Source organism: Limanda limanda, chromosome 5, assembly GCF_963576545.1.
Source record: "Limanda limanda chromosome 5, fLimLim1.1, whole genome shotgun sequence".
Lineage (NCBI taxonomy): Eukaryota > Metazoa > Chordata > Actinopteri > Pleuronectiformes > Pleuronectidae > Limanda > Limanda limanda.
Genome location: NC_083640.1, coordinates 1,133,261 through 1,139,775, shown reverse-complemented (window position 1 = coordinate 1,139,775; position 6,515 = coordinate 1,133,261). Strand labels below are relative to the sequence as shown.

The 6,515-nt window shown below is 45.2% G+C and overlaps 1 long non-coding RNA gene across 1 annotated transcript; it reads right to left on the bottom strand.

Annotated features, from left to right (window-relative positions):
• Window positions 1-3,188: 3,188 nt before the first annotated feature.
• On the bottom strand, window positions 3,189-4,147 carry LOC133002296 (uncharacterized). Its single transcript, XR_009678245.1, has 3 exons — window positions 4,120-4,147; window positions 3,469-3,671; window positions 3,189-3,237 (listed from the first exon to the last, which is right to left on the bottom strand). It is a non-coding gene; the product is annotated as an uncharacterized LOC133002296 (long non-coding RNA).
• Between the last annotated feature and the right edge of the window lie 2,368 nt (window positions 4,148-6,515).

The following is a 6,515-nucleotide window of genomic DNA, read 5'->3' as shown; positions in this document are numbered from 1 at the left end:
TGAATATTAGAATGTGTCCTCCTGTTGTTGTGGATCGTCATCATGTGAACACAGACTCTCAACATGCTGCTGACCTCAGTCCAGTCTGTGACCTGAAGATAAATATCAGATCAGACATGTTGGACCATTGTTTCATTCATCAGCTTCTTCTCTGTGTGTTGGTCACTGAGCAGGTTTGTGTAATTAAACACTGTTTAAAGTAGGGACGGCTCCTGATGTCACTTCCTGTTTGTTTCTATACTTATCAACTATCCAACGTGTTTCAATAAGAATGTGTCTTATTTTGAAAACCTGAGGAGGACGAGTGCTCGGCCTCAGTCCACATGTTATTTACTGACACTTTCTCAGTGATCAGGAGCAGGTGAGTGCAGGTGAATGGAGTTGATGAGGTGGACGGGACTGACAGGCTGGGTGAGGGACAGATGACTGAGGGACAGTGAGCAGAGCAGAACTGAGACAAGTTAAATAAATAATGACCCAATAAGAAAGAAAGTCTGAAAAGTGAACAAGGATTTAAGGACCTCAGAGTCTCCAGTCGACAGTTTGGACTCTCCAGTCCAGAACACAGCAGCTTCACTTCTGAATCCTGCAGCAGCTCGTTGTTCCTCAGATCCAGTTCTCTCAGATGTGAGGGCTCTGACTTCAGAGCTGAGGCCACGACTTCATAGTGAGTCTCTGAGAGTCGCCAACCACCGAGTCTTTAATTAAAGAAAATATCAAATGTGTGAGAATTAAATCAGAAAACACAACATTCATACAAAACGTGATCATTTGACCCTCACCCTGGTAAATCGCCTCTTTGTTAAAAACTCCTCAAGAGAATCCTTTCAGATTTGGTCCAAGCATTCATTCAGACTAACAGAGGAACTCATTAGATTCAGGTGGTCAAAGGTCAAAGGTCAAGGTCACAGAACATGTTTATGGCATCCTGAACATGATATCTCAAGTCTGTCTTTAGGGTATTTCTTCATATTTTGACTCAAAGATAAACTGATTAGCTTTCAGTGGTCAAAGGTCAAAGGTCACAGTGACCTCATGTTATTGTGAGGTCAACATGTCAAGAACCTGGAGGGACGGACACTGCACTGGTTGGTTGTGGAGGACAAACGCAGGGTGGGAACTCTGGTTTGCCAAGAAAGAAGAATAAACTATATTTCCTGCTTCTTCAGTTTCAAGGAACCGTCAGTGATTCAGTGATCGTCTCCTCACTCTGTGCTAGCTGTTTGATCATCAATATATATATATTTATATATATATACAGTATATACAATAATCTACCTTGGACCCCACATGGTCGTCTGAACCCTCAAACTCCAGCAGAGTGATCACATCTGATCTAGTTGTAAATGTACATGAGAACAATAAGAATGTATATGTACATAATAATAATAACTTTATCACACACACCGACACACACACCGACACACCGACACACACACACACTCACTCACAGAGCCTTCCTGCAGTTCCTCACAGCTGGGATCAGTCTCTGTCGACCCTGGACTGATGTGTTGAACTTCGTCAGGTCCAACTCACCCAGAACCTCCTCTGACATCTGCAGCATGTAGGCCAGAGCTGAGCAGTGGATCTCAGAGAGTTCCTCCTCTGATCTGTTCTCTGACGTCAGGAACTGTTTCATCTGCTGATGAACTGAGTGGTCGTTCATTTCAGTCAGACAGTGGAAGATGTTGATGCTTCTATCAGGAGAAAAGTCATCACTCTTCATCTCCTTCAGGTTGTTGATGACTCTCTGGATGACCTCTGGATTGTTCTCTGTCCCACCCAGCAGGCCTCCTAAGACTCTCTGGTTGGACTCCAGACTGAGGCCGTGAAGGAAGCGAACAAACAGGTCCAGATGACCATTTGTACTGGAGAGGGATTTCTTCATGGTTTTCTTCAGGATGTCATCCACGGAGAAGGTACCGTGTCTGTTCCAACATGTTCCCGAGCATATTTTGAGTGCTTCTATGTAACAGTGGAACATGTAGACTGCAGCCAGGAACTCCTGAACGCTCAGATGAACAAAGCAGTAGACTGATTTCTGGAAGATCACACACTCTCTTCTGAAGATCTCAGTACAAACTCCTGAGTACACCGAGGCCTCTGTGACATTAAGACCACACCGCTCCAGGTCTTCTTGGTAGAACATGATGTTTCCTTCCTCCAGATGTTTAAGTGCCAGCCTCCCCAGCTTCAGGAGAACGTCCCTGTCAGCCTCCGTCAGCTGCTGTGGACTTGTCTCATGTCCCTCATCGTACTTGTTGTTCTTCCTCTTTGTCTGAACCAGCAGGAAGTGTGAGTACAGGTCAGTCAGGGTCTTGGGCAGCTCTCCTCTCTGGTCTGTGGTCAACATGTGCTCCAGAACTGTACCACTGATCCAGCAGAAGACTGGGATTTGACACATGATGTGGAGGCTCCTGGACGTCTTGATGTGTGAGATGATTCTGCTGCACAGCTCTTCATCACTGAATCTCCTCCTGAAGTACTCCTCCTTCTGGGAGTCAGTGAAGCCTCGTACTTCTGTGACCCTGTCGACACATGCAGGAGGGATCTGATTGGCCGCCGCAGGTCTGGAGGTTATCCAGACGAGAGCCGAGGGAAGCAGATTCCCCCGGATGAGGTTTGTCAGCAGCACGTTGACTGATGACCTCTGTGTGACCTCAGACACACGCTCCCTGTGGTTGAAGTCCAGAGAAGGTCTGCTTTCATCCAGGCCGTCAAAGATGAACAAAGGTTTACAGACAGCGAGCGTCTCTGCCGTGAGCTTCTGTAACGCTGGATGGAAAACACGGAGCAGCGTGAGGAGACTGTGCTGCTGGTCCTTCACCAGGTTCAGCTCCCTGAACGAGAGCAGAGTCAGCAGACCCACATCCTGGTTCTCTAAACCCTCTGCCCAGTCCAGAGTGAACTTCTGCACCGAGAAGGTTTTTCCAACGCCAGCGACGCCGTTGGTCAGGACGACTCTGATGCGTCTCTGCTGGTCAGTGGAGGCTTTAAAGATGTCGTGGCACCTGATGGGAGTGTCGTGGAGGATCTTCTTCTTGGAAGCCGTCTCAAGCTGCCTCACCTCATGTTGAGTATTAACCTCTTCACTCTGTCCCTCTGTGATGTAGAGCTCAGTGTAGATCCTGTTGAGGAGGGTTCTACTTCCTGTTGCATCACTTCCTTCAGTCACATGTTCACTTCTCCTCCTCACACTGAGCTTATGTTCATCTAAAACCTCCTGCAGACCACGATCTGCTGAAAGACAAGAAACAATGTCAGAGACAGAGAATCTGAGAATCTGCTGATTGTTTTCATCAGATACAGAAAAACTACAGAAAATAAAAGCTCTTTAACTTTGTGCTTTTCTAACGATGTTAAATGTTGATGCTGTATGAAGGAACAAAATAAAACCACATGTGCTGTTGTCAGAAGTGAAGACATCAGCAGACACATGTACAGTGCTGCTCTGACCGGCTGTCTGACCTCCAGCTCCTGTTCTGGATCTTTGTCCACACTGGGGACAGGAGGAGTCTCCTGAAGAACCAGACTGGTCCCAGTATGAGGTGATGCACCGTCTGCAGAACCAGTGTCCACAGCTGGTGGAGACTGGATCCTTCAGGACGTCCTGACACGAAGCACAGCAGGACGACTGCTCCTCCTCAGAAACATGACTCCTCTTCCTCTCCCTGTGAAGACATGTCCTGATAACTCACATGTCACAGTCACAGGTTGTCATTACTTCTGTCAAGGAGGTTTTGTTTTCACCCAGTTTGTTTGTGTGTTGGTTGGTTCGTTAGTGGGATTATAAAAAACGACAGATTACCAGTAAACTTGGTGGAAGGTTGTGGTCTGTGAACCAGATCGGGGGGGGGGGTCATCTTTCACAGACATGTTTAGAGGACTGATGTTTACCAGTGTGTGGAGTTTGGTGCAGATCCAAATCAAAATGAGTCTCTAGTGGATTTCAAAGTGGTTTCATAAGGAGCGTGTTGGTTCTTGGTGGAGGTCTGAGCTCTTTGAGTGATTCTGAGAGATTAGTCACAAACTTCAATGAAGCTGTGTCCTAATGCAGGGGCCACACTAGAGGAAACTAGATCCTCTTCAGAGCAGGTCACAGTAGAAACAGTCTCTTACTCTGTGTGTGAGGGTCCAGGTTCTTTACTGAAGTTTGGAGGAGTTCTTCTGGACCAGTCACTCTTCAGAGACAGACAGCTGGACCCTGGAGACTCTGCTCTCAGTCTGTGGTCCTGAACTCTGCAAACACAAACATGTTTTTATTCAGAACACATCATTCACTGTGTCATTCTGTGAGGATTCAGTTTGGAGCTTCACATGTTTGTAGCAGGTCTCTTACTTTGTGTGTGAGGGTCCAACTTGCTCTGAAGTGTCCTCGTCCATGTTGCACCGGGCCGGCTGCGGCTCAGTTGTGGTTCAGGCCGCGCTGCTCTTCTAGATATTCAAGGTCTGGTCTATTTCCTTCTGGTTCTGCGCTCAGTTTACAGCAGAACTCAGTGAAATGATCTTTCACACCAGTTTCAATCTTTATCTGTTGAAAACGTCACAAACACAAATATTTGCAACACTTCCTGTAGCCGACCCATTTCAAAATAAAAGAACTCCAGCGTTTCTGTCGACTGAATCAATTCATTTATTTTTAAATGTTTTATTGTGAAATAGATGCATGGCTTCATAGTTTGTAGTAGTGGTATTTATCTGAGTACACAGGGATACTTATATACAAGGAAATACAGTGATCACATCAGAAACCTCAGGAAGGACAAGAGTCTCTCTCTCTCTCTCTCTCTCTCTCTCTCTCTCTCTAAAAAAGTATCTAAAGTGATCTCCACTCAAATCAATCAACTACATTAAAGTTAATGAATACAAGCTTGTAAAAGTTCCTGTGACCTTCAACCCCCGGCCACTAAGAGAAAGAAACTCAACATCTAGTATCATGTTCACGTCATAAAGGCTGGAAATGAATTACAGAACTTTATAGACAGTAACACTGAGAGCACATCAGTGTGTGTGTGTGTGTGTGTGTGTGTGTGTGTGTGTGTGTGTGTGTGTGTGTGTGTGTGTGTGTGTGTGTGTGTATGTGTGTACCTGGCTCTGCAGGTCGATGCTCCTCACACCTCAGCCAGTGAGTCCAGAGCTTTACTGGGATCCACAGTGAAGACTCTCCACTGGTTGGTGACCACTGCTGTAACGTATGGTTGTGAAAACACGTTGTGTTATTAAACACTTGATGAACAGATGAAGATAAAAAGTGAAGCTGTGAGTAAACTCTGTTAATTAGTCCTTGGAAGTCTCTTTGATCCAGACCTGCTGTTCACATCTGTCTCTGGGATCCGATCACATGACGTCTGTCACCAGGTGTGAACTGACAAACTTAGAGTCATGTGATCAGCAGACGGATGTTAACAGCAGGTGTGAGAGTGAGACAGTAAAACTTTCAGAAAGTTGTGTTCACACTCACCTGCTCACTTTCCTTCCTTCTGCTCGTCCAGGGGAAAATGGAGTCTGACCGCTCCCTGTTCTCAGGCTCCTCCTCCTCCCTGTTCTCAGGCTCCTCCTCCTCCCTGTGGAACCAGTTCACTCTTGATTCCACCCAGTTCAAAGTCCAGTTCATACCCGTGAAGATGAACTAGTTCACAGTTCATGTTTTATTGTGATGTTATGATGTAGATAACAAACTTAGGATCATGTATTTAGTTACTAATGTACGGTGTGGGATCATGAATCCAGATCTTCACTTTCACACTGAGTCCTGACTGGGAGCGTCTCCTGGGACTGAGCCGTACCATGTGATTCATCATGATGTTTAAATGAGCCTCAGAAACTCTGGAGTCAAACACGTCTTCATCATGTGACCACGATGAAGACGTGTTTCCTTGCGATCCGTCAATAGTTTGTTAAAATGTGAAAAACTCCACAACAAACGATTGAATTATCAATTTAAATATGAAATATGTATGTGATGTTTAATATATATGTTCAATATTATAGTAAACCTGCAAATGTGCAACAAATCCAGTCTATGCATCACCAGGTCGACCTCTGACCTCTGACCCCTCCAGTGGAGCAGCCACATGTATCAGGTACTTCCTGTTCTACACATGATGATAAAACTGCTCCTCATTCTAATCCTGGGACACTTTCACTTCTTCCACATTATGAAATCTACAGAACTACAGCAATGATCCTAACGTACGACTGAAGCTAACGCTAATGTTTCTGAGTTAGATATTAGATAATAATATTCTTTAATGAAACCAGTACTGGACATGAAGCTAAAGATGGTTGCCATGGTAACATTATGATGTCATTACATTAAAACTGAAAAGAAAAACAAGGTCGTGACCAAAACTAACCATTGATTCTACTGTTTAATTCTGTCTCTACTTCCTGTGATTGGTCCAAAAGTCCAAACTGTCCAAAGTGTTTTCACTGCAAAGCAACAGAACCTGGTTCAGTTTGATCCAGATCCAGAACTGCTCCTGTGCTCTGAGGAACCGTTCACACCTGATGTT